Source organism: Hetaerina americana, unplaced genomic scaffold (genome assembly GCF_022747635.1).
Source record: "Hetaerina americana unplaced genomic scaffold, ioHetAmer1.1.p SCAF_67, whole genome shotgun sequence".
In the NCBI taxonomy this organism is placed as follows: Eukaryota; Metazoa; Arthropoda; class Insecta; order Odonata; family Calopterygidae; genus Hetaerina; species Hetaerina americana.
The window spans coordinates 425,211-438,283 of NW_027287283.1; the positions used below are offsets into that span (position 1 = coordinate 425,211).

A 13,073-nucleotide genomic window follows, 5' to 3' on the forward strand; every position below is an offset into this window, starting at 1 on the left:
AGCTGGTTGCTATTGGTTTTTCATGGAGAAAATCTCTCAAAATATAGAAAATGTATTGCCTTATTTAAAATGCATTTCAGAAGAAATACAAGAGAATAAAAAGCAATGGAAACGCTTGCAGATGATCCCTTACATGTTAAAACAGATTTGAGCTCTAAGTTAACGCCTAAGTAAAGCAACGCCATTCATCCGCATAAGGCAAGTATTTTTTCATTACCATTAGTTATCCAGTTAACATAACTAGATTAAATGTACTCTTTAAAAATATTTCTAAAGCCTTCAGAAAGGATTAAATGTTGATAAAATTAGAGGGATTAAGTGCAGAACAAATAGATTTAAAATGTCGTTTTTTTCACGAATTATATGGATCAGAATAACATTTTCCGTCCGCGGTAGTGTCATGTTCGGGCAAAACGTATTGTGGTGTGTATTCACCCCCTGCCACACACCATAGTGGTGGCTTGAAGTCATAAAGTGGCTTTAACCTTGTCCAACTTCTCCTAGTACTTCCCTTATGATGATTAATTTTTTATCTGCAATAACTTTTCTAGCAAATAATGACTGAAGAGATTTGAGCAGGATTTTTATTATTTGGTACAGCATTATAGTTGCATTTAATTCTTTTAAAAAAATACTATATAGTGCGTTTCAGTGAAGGAACGTTTTCACATATTGCGAAAATGAAGTCGTTTCACTCACCTACGATTATCTTAACAATCTGTCACTTTCGACATTTTTTCCACATTAATTTTACCAAAAAATACTTCTCTGTAGGTCGTAACTGGAAACTGCATTCTGAGAGCGCGTGCCGAAGGCCCGATCAAGTTAGTCTGCGAACCTCGAATCGCATTCGTGCAAACCCGATCGCTCGACTAGCGGACTACAAATTCAGCACTCTTTCATTTCGCGATAACATTCTAAACCGAAACAAAGGGAGGTAGAACACTTCCATAAGTTTTGGTCACATTTGAAAGAATTTCATACATACACATTTTTATTCCAACACTATTATCTGTTTGAATGGATAAAGAAAGTGCAAACAAACCCATATACTATACAGGGATCGTCCGGAAAATAAGTGTACTGATTTTTTTGTCTTTTTTGACAAAAGGGGAGTCGTCCACTACGAATTTGTACCTGAACTACAAACTGTAAATGCTGCATTTTACGTCCAAGTGCTCGACAGGCTTCGAAAACGAGTCGCCCGCGTCCGGCCAGCGATCAAAAACATCTGACGGCTGCATCACGACAATGCGCCGTCTCACACCGCGCTTGTCGTGTCGGACTTCTTGGCCAAGCACGGCGGACTTCTTTCTGTTCCCGAAGATAAAGAGGAGTTTGAAAGGAACGCGATACGGGACTTTGGACGCCGTCAAGGAGGCCGTGACGACGTGTCTTCGAGAGGTTCCCGATGATGCCTTCGCGGGAGCGTTCCAGGAATGGGAACGCCGCTGGAACAAGTGTATCGACTCACAAGGGTCCTATTTTGAGGAATATTAGCTTAAGATATGTAAAAGTGTAATAAATTTTTTTTCCTGAGCTCAGTACACTTATTTTCCGGACGAACCCTGTATGTACATTCGTGGGAGGATCCACAAATCAGCAATACGGAGCGGTAAAATTGAAGGGGAGACACAATTTATCTCCGGCAACGACGAAAAATGAATAAACCCTCAACAGTTAATTTAACGATGCAGACTTATAAATATACGAGGGTCATCCGGAAAGTAGTACCCGTTCGTGCCGCATGAAGTGCTGACGACGCGAGTAGCCGCTGGACGAGGTCAGATAGCTTCAGTGGCTTGTCTGCCTTCTCTGAGCCAAGTTGCGTGACGCTAGCATTGCCTGTGTTGTTTCTGTGATTGTTTACAATGTTTAAAAAAATTGAGAACGCCGCCAGTTGTGAAGTGAGGGCAGTGATTAAATTCCTCAATGCAAGAAACGTTCGCCCATGTGATATTCATCGCCAATTAAAGGAGGTGTATGGAGACAATGTAATGGACGAGTCGTCTGTTCGGCGGTGGTGTCGCAACTTCAACATGGGGAGGGGGAACACACACGACGATGAGCGTTCGGAGAGACCGTCTGTCATTACAGACCAACTGGTGAGCTCAGTTGACGAATTCGTGAGGAACGATCGGCGCGTCACAATTGATGACATCTGTGAGCATTTTCCCAATGTTTCTCGAACAATTGTTCATGAAATTGTTAAACACCATCTGCATTATGCAAAAATTTGTGCAAGATGGGTCCCTCGCGTATCTCAATGAGCTGGCGGCGAAGGACTATGCAGCAGGAATACAGAAACTTGTCACACGTTATGACAAATGCCTTAATTTGCTTGGAGATTATGTTGAGAAGTAGTTTAAAGTATCCTCTTTCAAATAAAATTTTTTATGTTTGTTAATATTTACTTTTGTGTCTATTTCACGAACGGGTACTACTTTCCGGATGACCCTCGTACCTGACGCAATTTACAGTCCTTGGCGGGTGCATGAGGGGACCCAAAAAGATAACCTGTGTCCTCAAACTACCGCGTAGAACTGCATTAATTTTTCACCGCGATCAAATATCATTGGTGTTGCGCCAGGTCACTAATATGAATCCGTCATTGATTGCGGGGTTATGCTCGATTTATTTCGACATAAAAATGAGTCATTACATTCCTAATGCTCGTCTTGTGGCTTTATTTTCGATAGGCTTAGAAAAATCACGCGGTTAAAGCGATGCGTTGGACGAGATTCCATGTAATTGCGAGGATGATTCTAGTTTGGAACATGTCTATGCAGGAATGACCTCATCAAAGGAGTAACTCAGGCAGAGCATATGTGTGCAATATTAAAACCCTTTGAAGCGGCGAACGTGTAACCGCTTAACCCGGGTCCACCATTGCCCTGGCAACGGCCACCACGCCCGTTGCCTCATATGCGCCGCATTTTTCGTGGTTCCGAAAACTCGAAACCATATATTCACGGGCTCGAGTTTCATTTATCGGCCAATCAAATGGTCGGTAATTCTCAAAGAGATAAAAATGTGAGATAATTTAATTTTCATAACATTTCCTTCTTTCTTAAAATTTCCATCATTTCGGTTCTTATTCACTTTTGAAAGGAGTGAGGAGCGTGCCTAGGCTGTCTCCCCAACCGGGGGGGGGGGTGAGATAAGAGGCTTAGAGCGCAGGCGATTCCACATTTCTGAAGGGCTCTTCGAACCCCATCGGTTATTTCTGAAAGCCCGTGTCGAACCACACCGCCAGAAATGATTTAGAATTTAAAAATTCTCATTAGCAGCACGCATTTCGTGTTTTTACGTGGCAAATACTCGGCCACTTAAAAAAGAGGAAGTTATCAAAAGACTTTTGAAATTTCATAGATTCACTGTGGCGATAATGTTCCTTTACTCTCTGGCTCTCCTTTCCTGTTTTCAGCGAAAAAAAAACACTGTACTTAAATTATAGAGACGATTGGCTCGGTCCCAATCGAAGCCCATTTGGAGCCTCGTGGGACGCCGACGCGACGTGCCCTGGGCCCGTTAAGGCTTAAACCCTTAGGGTGACGCAGGAGGGGCAAAGCAGTGGATCGCAGAGAGTATTTAAGGCGATCGCATGAGATAAGCCGAGGGAAGAATTTATCGTGGCTTTCTCAAAGAATGGACCTGTGTTTTCCCCGCCATTTGTATATATGCGCGTCTGCAGTTAACCGAACGAGCATCACATTTAAACATCTTCCTGATCGAAAGCATTTTAATGAATTAAACGAAGGCGAAGAGTAATACACTTTATAAAATAAAATCTATGATTAAATTTTTGCTTCTGAATTAGAGGACATAATTCATTGATGGACCTTGAAGGATATTGCTAAATAACATAAAATAAACCTAAAAAAAAGGCTCACGGCAGCGTGCAAAGTTCCAGAATCTATTCAGTACGTTATATTTGCGGTGGATATAATTGTATATGTTTATCAGGTAATTATCACGTAATTTTGATTAAATGATCATCGACTTGTTAAAATGAAATTGTTTTCCTTCTCAATAAAGAAATATTGGCATGGTGCAATTGCATAATTATAAATCTCATGGGTATTTTTTCCATTTCCTTAATGTTTATTTCTATTTTTATGCTGCCACGCTCAGATATTTCATCAATCATTACAATAGTTCTAGAAACATCCAGACTGAAATCAACTTTGATGTTACCAGTGTAAAATATAATTAATTTTTAGAAAACCTTCCGCTAAATCGAAAGAGCGACCCAGCAGCAATAGCGCGAAATAAAACATTTACGAAACGAATCCCTGTTTGAAAAAATAAGAACGGACTAAATATAGTATTACTACTTTACATTCAGTCAAAAATTCTATGCTACACCCATGTGAGTTAATGTCTATATTCAATATATTTATCTACAACTGTAAAACGGCATTGTTTTAAAATTTAATCAATCTCGCTCTTACATAGGTTCTATTTCAAATTATTTCTTTTGCTCATGTTTACTTTATAGAACACACGAATATCGAATAATAAATGTGCATTTTAAGTCATCAAGATTAATCCCTGTCGATATTCTCTCTCTGCAATGACGCCGTAGCCAATAGTACGACCTCGTACCAATGATTTTGGGGAGTCAATACAAAATAGATAAAGAAGTAAGTTTTCACTGAGAGAGTAATTTCACGTTTTGAGACGGTTTCCAACGATATTAACGGCAAAATGATCCCTGTTTGCGATTATCCGTTCGCACCACACCCCCCCGGATGTGTTCTCCCCGAAAATTATCCGGAACGCTGCACGCTTGAACTTCCCGGGGGCCGTGATTCTTCGGTGCGGAGTCGCACGGCTCGCGGGCCGCCGCGTCAACGCCTTTATTGGCGGGCGGTTTTTCACGTCGGGGCGAACCCTTCTTTGGCTTTATCCGACGGGAAGACATTTTTCCTCTTTGCACAAATTACTTAAATGCAAACACGTAAGTCGCTGTTACATCTTCCAGAGGTTCAGAAACGTATTGGAATCGCATTTGTTGTGCCAAATACATTCGAGCATATATTTTCTACGTGGGATAATACCCAGCAAGCCGCCATGGGGGCGTGTGGCGGGGGATGTTAGGTAACCACCCTTAAAACAGAATAAAACTAAATGCAAAACCAAATCATATTCGATACACTCTACTCGATACATTTTAATCACACGAAAGGAAGTACCAACATGCAACAATACTAAAATTAGGATATGTATATAAAAATCATGCCGTAGAACTATTAAATAGGTGGGTCTATAAAATAAAGTGAATAACACGCAGGAAGAAACATGCAGGATATCGATAAATATATACAATATGTGTAGACTATCAATTCTAAATATCTCCTAAGCGATTGCAGTCATGTCTATTTTGATCTCGAATGGTACGAGGAAAAAGCGACATTTTAAATCTCTCCCTTCTACAATAAATCTGCCTGATTTAATGTACCTGTAGGTGATCTGATCTACCAAAGTAAGCAAGTGGGGCCCTATAATATGTCCTTAGCACCCTCAGATAAGTAACATGCCTCAAATTCACGCAATGACTCTAACCTGTGTTTAAAACTACGGTCAACTAGTGGCTCCCATTTTGATACACCCAATATGTAAACAAGGGGCCATCATACAACTCTGCAAGTTAATTTTAAATTAATGAAAGTTGTATGCACTTAAAGAACTCCTGAATTTATAATATTTGAAATATATAATTCATTAAAAAAGGAACCAGTTACTTCACGGGGCTTTATCCAACTTATTATATGAATATATTATTTTAACAAAAATATTTATTCATCTGGAAAACTACCTAGTATCGCGCTAACATGGAGTACGCTAAGGATAGCTGCACTAGCCTGCATTGCAAAAAACGGAGCCCATGATTCAATTTTTATATGAGCATGCATAGAAGTCGGTATAGTTAATGTTTACACCCAAAAGGTAATTCGAAGATGGTGAATTTTCTCCGACGCCGCCGTAAAATTCTTCACAAAGGAGATCGTAAAAAAGTTTTTACGCTGGGCGCGTGTTCACTACATAAGTCTAGGAACGCAGTGAAATGAAATAGATAACCCTAAAATCTCGGTTTGCTGTCGGACAAAAAGCTAGACGTCTGACCTTGTTCTCATATGTGGCTCTACATCCCATTCCGTCAGAACAGGAAACTGGAAATAGCTTACTTTTCTGACGAATTCAAAGGCTTCATTTCTCAGACGGAGGAGATGACTTAAAATATCAATATTTATACTCCAATAGGCATTACTACGTTTTATTTCAGCATAACGAAAGAACTATTCCTTTTATATTGATGATTGATCTCTCAATAAACGTACTTCATGAGAGCGCGGCACCCCCCCCCCCCCCAAGGATTATAACGAGATAGATTGATAAAAAGAAGATATATTACTCGTTGTTGCAAAATGTTTTTGACCCTGTCATATACTTTATTTTAGTTGGAGGTTTTTCTTTGTAAAATAGCGCCAAATATCGCGTACATTATTCCAAATTCAACGGCACAATTTGTATTTATTACATATCTACCTCAATGGTCAGACCAATAATATTCTTTGTCAAATATTTTCAAACAAAAAAATTATAGAAAATTTTATTTTCCTCCGCGAAAAAGTGCCATCCCTAGAAAATGTAAGCTCCCCAAAGCCAACAGATTTTCGAAATCAGACTATTTTCCACGGCACAAGAATTCAATGCTCAGGGTATGTCAAGCCATGCACGCTACCTACTGCTGGGTTTTATTCATGTGTAATAGAAGATTTTATTGTCTTTGAAACCCACTTCTTTATAGTAAAGCGAATTATAGAAAGTATTTTTGACGCCTTACAGTGATGAAATAATTTTGGATAATGCTTATAGAATGATTCATACAACATATTTACTTCGTATCAAATCCTAGAGTTACAACAGGAGCAGGCAAGATTTTAAACTCACGCATCGATAGGTACGTATGATTCTAAGAGCAAATACTAACCCTAATTTTATAAAATTTACCAAAGGGATTCCCTTGCGAACCACAATAACGGGTTCACTGACGTCTTTGAATGCAGGGAGGGATTCATTTTTAATTCCATTTTCCCAAATATAAGACCTTCTGAACTAGAGGTCTTCCTAATCATGAGCACGTCTTTGTGATACAATATTAGGCCTTAACACAATGAGAAGCAAAACCAAGGAGTGGGCTTGGGAAGGGCAGAAGGCGAAATAATATACAAGTCCGCAATCAACAGCTAGTGGGATCGCGTCAAATGATGGTTGCTTCGAAATTAGTTACACCGCGATCGCAAAACGTAAGACGATATAATCAAATGAACAGGGCAAAACATGAAGTTTTTCGACATGAAGTCAAAAAGAATCTGGAAATTTTTCAACGAAAATTTGAAGTTCGCTCCTACATAGACGAGAGACACGAAGAGTTGCTAGTGATGAAAGAGATGAGAAGAAATAGAACGGGGGCTACTCACGGAAGAAAGATCAAATGCATGGCCTATGAGGAGTATCTACTACAAGAGTGAGTGGATGAAGAAACTAACCAAAAAAATGTAAACGCAAAAATATGTCCGGAGGGCATTTTTTTGGACAAGATAGACCGCCTGAAAATATGCCGCTCATAAATTAACGGGGGGAGCTTAGGAGTGTGATTCCGACGAGATGCAGCCAGCGAGTACGGAAGATCGGAGAGCCAATAAATAGAAGGAGAGGCAATATTAGCGCACCGAAAGGCCAGCGCAGAGGAGAGCGGAGAGGATTGGTGCGCCGGGGTTGATGATCGTTGATGGCGATGATTAATTCCGAGGAGGCGACCGACGGCTGAGGCAATTTGCCCCAACGGTGAGTAATTTGGAGACAGGTGGGATTTTGGGGAGAGTGGAGGGAAATCCGAGGTCTGCGCCGGCCCACTCGGGCTACGAATGTCGCCAAGGCGCCCACAAGATAACGGGTCCCATTCTACGGGCAACCGCCCTCTTCTCGTGGAACCCAAGGGGCCACCGGATTGGAGCCCAAATATCGGCTTCCGCCCCACGCTAGGATCCGGACCCTCGGCGAGGGAAGCAGGTAACTGATCACCTCGATGATATGATTCACTCGGGTGCATGGCCATTCATACTTTAGGCATTCGCATTGACAGAGCATTCAATTGAGCCTAGGACCATCAACGAGAGCCACAATTAGTGGAACGATTGATTTTGGGGGTTCTTCAAAGGATGCGATAAAAATGAAAATTGACCGCGAGGGATTTCACTAGTGAAAACAAGAAAGAATGCGTTCTTTGGGACATTGACTGAAATGCGGATTAATAATTATGATTCCTTGTTGTTTTCATTTTGTTAGCGTATCTTCGTCGAATAATTAAAAATTAAAAACTTCTTTCAACGAGGCAGTCCTGAAAGGGCTACAAATAATCCGAAATGCTGAGTAATCCTCTCAATATCGAAATCTGCAAAATAAAATGGCATTTCAAAGTTGATACTCAAAATAAAATATAATGCTAGACAGTGGCGTTACCTACATCGAAGCCGGATTGAAATGGTCGGAATTCATTTCTTTCTCTCTCAGCGCACTAATCAGTTATCTCCCATGACAAATGAAATGAAAATGATCGAAAGAAAATATTGCACAAGATGGTATTTCACATTAAAAGCATGATTAGGAAGATTCAAAATCAGACCATTTAGGCGTAGCATTAGGTTTTCCTTCATATCTTCAATTACTAAACCATGAATTTTTGACCACGTATATTTCAATCGCTCTATCCTATAATGTTCCTGATGATAATTCAAATATATTGACGATTTAACCTCAAACGGACTAGTGTCATATCTAAGAAATATATAGAAAAGTGATAGCGTCATGATTTCCAAGTATTCCGGCGGCTTTACACCGACATAAAACTTTTCAAAAATGTATGCTTTTAACATTTTACAAACTGAGCACTTATGCTTGAAAAAATGAGAAAAATTTCAAAGAAAGTTTTAATTATCAAAAGACGCCCGCAACCCTTCCTGAAGACTGGTACAATCATAAAGGACAGCCGGGTGAAGTCGCCAGGGAAATTCCTCGACCCTCACCTGATTAGGAATTCATTTTAGGCGTCCACTACGTGTGCCAAATTAATCGGGGAAACGGACGGGTCGTTAAACCCGATACAAGAAGAGGAAAAGGTCCCAAGGCATCGAAGGTGCCGGGTTCGATTGCCCGGAGGGAGAGGTCGAGGAAGGGGTGGAGTCGGAGGCGTGGGAGGCCAAAGGGCATGGAAGAGGGGGAGAAGGAGAGGCGGGCGTGTTGTTTATAAAAAATGGATAAAAAACATCCCCGCGCGGATGAGGCGGCTCCGGCCCGAAAAAGTTCCTTTTATTTTGGGTCGCGGGGAGATTATGCAAGTATAGTCCTCCATCCTTCGGGATGGGCGCAAATCCGTCGTTGCATTTCTGCGGGGAGGGCTAATGCCAGTGCAACGGGGATGGCGAAAGGGAAGTGGGTGGGGGAAGCGGGGTTGGAGAAAGGGAAGTGGGTGGGGGGAAGCCTTGCATGCATGTGAGAGGGGAGGGGTGTGTGTGTGTGTGTGTGTGTGTGTGGAGGTTAGTGAGGTGGAGAACCCCGGGGGCGGGAGGAGGGCGGGGCGGGGAGCGTCCAAACCCCATTCTTCCCGTCAGCCCCCGTCGTGTGGACGTGCCGGGCGGTGTGTGGGTGTTAACTGGGGTGGGTGTGTGCGAGTCTCTCTCTCTCTCGTGTGGGCCCCTGTGAGCGTGTGGGAAATGTCCACATTTGTGGCCGTCCGATGCTGGACATCGGCCCATAAAAGCCGCCGCCCGGAATGGTCCCGCCATGATAATGAATGAGGGATAAGGGAGTCAGAATTTACAGTTTAAGTATCAAATTTGAGAACAATATGTTTTGGGGACGCCATCGAAGGCCGTCGCCCATCCCACCCTTCTCCATCCCCCGCCACCAACCCCCCCCCTCTCCCTCCCCCATCATTTCCCAGCGACCGACCACGACCCTTCGCGAAATGTGTCGGCCTCCCTCGCGGTCCCGAGCGCGTGAATTAGGCAAATTACTTCAGGTGCCTTTTTGCATACTTTCTCAATTTGAAAGGCTTAATCATCCGAGCGGTAAACGTTTACAATTTAACGCGAACAAAATTTGACGCCGACGAAATCCTTAATGACCGAATGCGGAGGCCCGACAGACTTTCCTCGGCTTGTTTCTTTAAAATTTTACCGGACCAAAATCAGACTAATAACATCCGCCAAACAAAATGCAGAAAGATAACTCTAGCGTGCGGATTCGTTTTTCAAATCAATGCATAAGCGTAATTTTAGCTTCAAAAAAATCACCTTTCGGCTTGTGAAATGACGTGCATGCAAGCCAAGATGAAGACACTGATTATTTATATAAACGTAATGAACAAAAGCAAATGTCGTATTATAAATTAAACCCCATTCCTCCTCTCCAGTCAGTGAGTGACATTCCTCATATTAATGGTTGAAATGGTAATCGACAAAGACGCGATGAATATGAATAATGGTTAATTTTGGAAATTTAACAAGGGCAATGTTGACGATGGAATTCAGAACTGTCATGAATTTACAGCTAAATTGACCTGAGACACAAATCTGCGGGGATTCCTTTTTCGTGACCAAGCATGTCATTCGCAAACACGTCGAACGCCACGCGTATTTCTCTCCCGATTTGTTGGCAAACCCCTCGATCAAATATCCCTCGCGCCGCGGCGTCGCTCGGGCGAAATGCGGCGGCCATCGCTGGGACTCGACCACGGCGTCGCGAAGCGCTTTTGCTTCGCGAAAATTAACACGAAAAAGCACGAAGCAAACGAGGAAACTACCGCACTACGTGAAAATCCGTGAAATAAATATCACCATCGGATAAACATCCGAAAGCAAATAAATGAAATTATCCCACCTGATGACGAATATGGAAATTCGATCGAAAAAGGAATCGAGAAACTTCGGACGCGGAAAACTTTCCGCGGCAAATTGACTAACTTCTATGAACTAAGAGAAAGAGAGAGCTTCCCTGAACTTAAAGTAAGAAAACTACCGTCTTCAGCCATGAAATAATATCCCGACGGAATATTCCTAGGCACATAGTTCTCTAAGCGCCGTCAGTAACAATCATTTAACACGAGACAATGAGGACGGCAAGAAAGGAGAGAGATGGATGACTGCGGCACAACATGCAATTACATCAATAAAAAGCGCAAATATGGAAGAAAAGAACCAAAATCGAACTTGTAAAAAAAGTTTTGAATCTCACCGCATTTACATCAGGGCGGCTGACCTCGGCGGGGGAGGGAGGAAATGTCACTCGGGCACTCTCAGAGTCCAAAACCCGGCGGGTGACCGCGCAAGCACCGGCGACTACCACACCACGTCTCGGTGTCTCTCCCTCCGGTCCTTTCCCTCACAACCTCTCGAGGAAGGAAAAATCCCCGCCTTCTCGATGACCGATTTGATACGGTACTGCCCCTTTTATTTCTCTCTCCCTCAATCACGCATCACAACAAAACACCCACCCCCCCCTTCGACATGCAGGAGAGAGTAATCGCCGGAGAGCATCCCTCTTTTTCCTTTCCCTTCAAAGTCCGTCCACTCGTTACGGGAAAACAGGATGAAGAAACAACGAGGCGATGGGATTACCCCCCTTCCTCCCTCCGCGACCCCTTCTTCCGGGGGTTCCTTTTTTGCGGCCGCCGCTGTAGCCGTGGAATCCGCTCTGTCCCCCCACCAGAAAGCATTAGCGACTGCAACTCGATCGCATGCAGCCCGTTCGGAGCTTAGCGAGATACTGACGGGGAAAGGAGAGGCGGGATTGGACGAGCGAGGCAGGCAGGCGCTCGGGCCGACGGGGAAGTAGGGGTGCGGAGAGGGAAGGGGGAGTGGGAGGGACGACGGTCGGAGGCGGAGTCGTGTGCGAGGGGAGGGGGTGGAGAAAGAGACGAGAGGGCAGCGAGCGCCGAGAGGACCGGGAAGCGAGGTCGGAGGACGAGACGGTTTCAAAAGGGACGGGAGAAGAAGAGGGAAGGACGGAGGGAGCACAACTGGGACGGCAAAAAGGGTGAGGGCGAAGGTAAAGGCTTGTGAGGGGTTGGAAGGGGTCACCGGGCGAGGGGGGGACGCAGGAGTGTGGGGGGGGGGGAAGGAGCGGACAATAATGCCGCCTGTTTAGCCAGTCGAAGCGAAGTTAGGGGGAGCCGTCGTTAAATTCGGCAACTTTAACGGCTGATCGAGCAATTTTGCTGTTGGATCCGGCATTTTTGTCACCCAACTCCGCAGCTGTCCATTAAGACTTCTTTGAGTCAGTGGTTACGAAAGCCCTGGCACTTCCGTTTATATCGAGGCAGTTGTGAATGCACAAGTACAGCACCGATTCTGTATTGATGGTGCTGGGAAATTTCGTCGCTTATGACTTCTGCGGCAAGCAAATACCGCAGCGGGATAGTCGAAGGCGGGCGACAAAATGAAACGAGTCCGGACACGCTTCAATTCCACCGAGTGCATCCCCTCAACCTGACATTAATGGCGGCCCGGATATTGAAGGGAAATCTAATGAGGTCGTTTGCAAAGTGCAGAAGGATCAGGGCCGACAGTCGAGAATAAAAACAGTTTCGGCGAGGATTGTCCGGTCTGGCGCAATGTCCACATTTCGGCCAAACAATGCGCGGTTTCTCCCGCGATTGTCCGATCAGGTCGGGTTAAGTTCTTATCTGCTCCCAGCGTCAACGCCCCCTCTTGTCCTCTGCGAGCCGGAGACTATCAGTATTGATACGGCATCCATTAAACACGCACACTGGAAGCAAATCTACGCGTTGCCTTCGAGTTCATACACGATTGCATCGGGCGGACTAGCGGACCGGCAGAGCGATGAACAAGACCTATTATTCCCACATTTCAAAACCATTGGCGCCTAATATCATATAAAACATTTTTAAATTTTGTCTTATGATTTCAGCTGGGATTTCCAGAGATATACGTATTATCTATGTGTCAACTAATGCAAAAATACTGTCCCATTTCTTCTGTTCGATA

At 43.6% G+C, this 13,073-nt stretch overlaps 1 long non-coding RNA gene across 1 annotated transcript in view; it reads right to left on the reverse strand.

Annotated features, from left to right (window-relative positions):
• LOC139696079 (uncharacterized) overlaps nucleotides 1–11,761 on the reverse strand; it is a 229,773-nt gene extending 218,012 nt beyond the window's left edge. Inside the window, exon 1 of the long non-coding RNA XR_011702558.1 lies at nucleotides 11,302–11,761. This is a non-coding gene — a long non-coding RNA (uncharacterized lncRNA). The remainder of the gene's footprint in view (nucleotides 1–11,301) is intronic.
• Nucleotides 11,762–13,073: the final 1,312 nt, after the last annotated feature.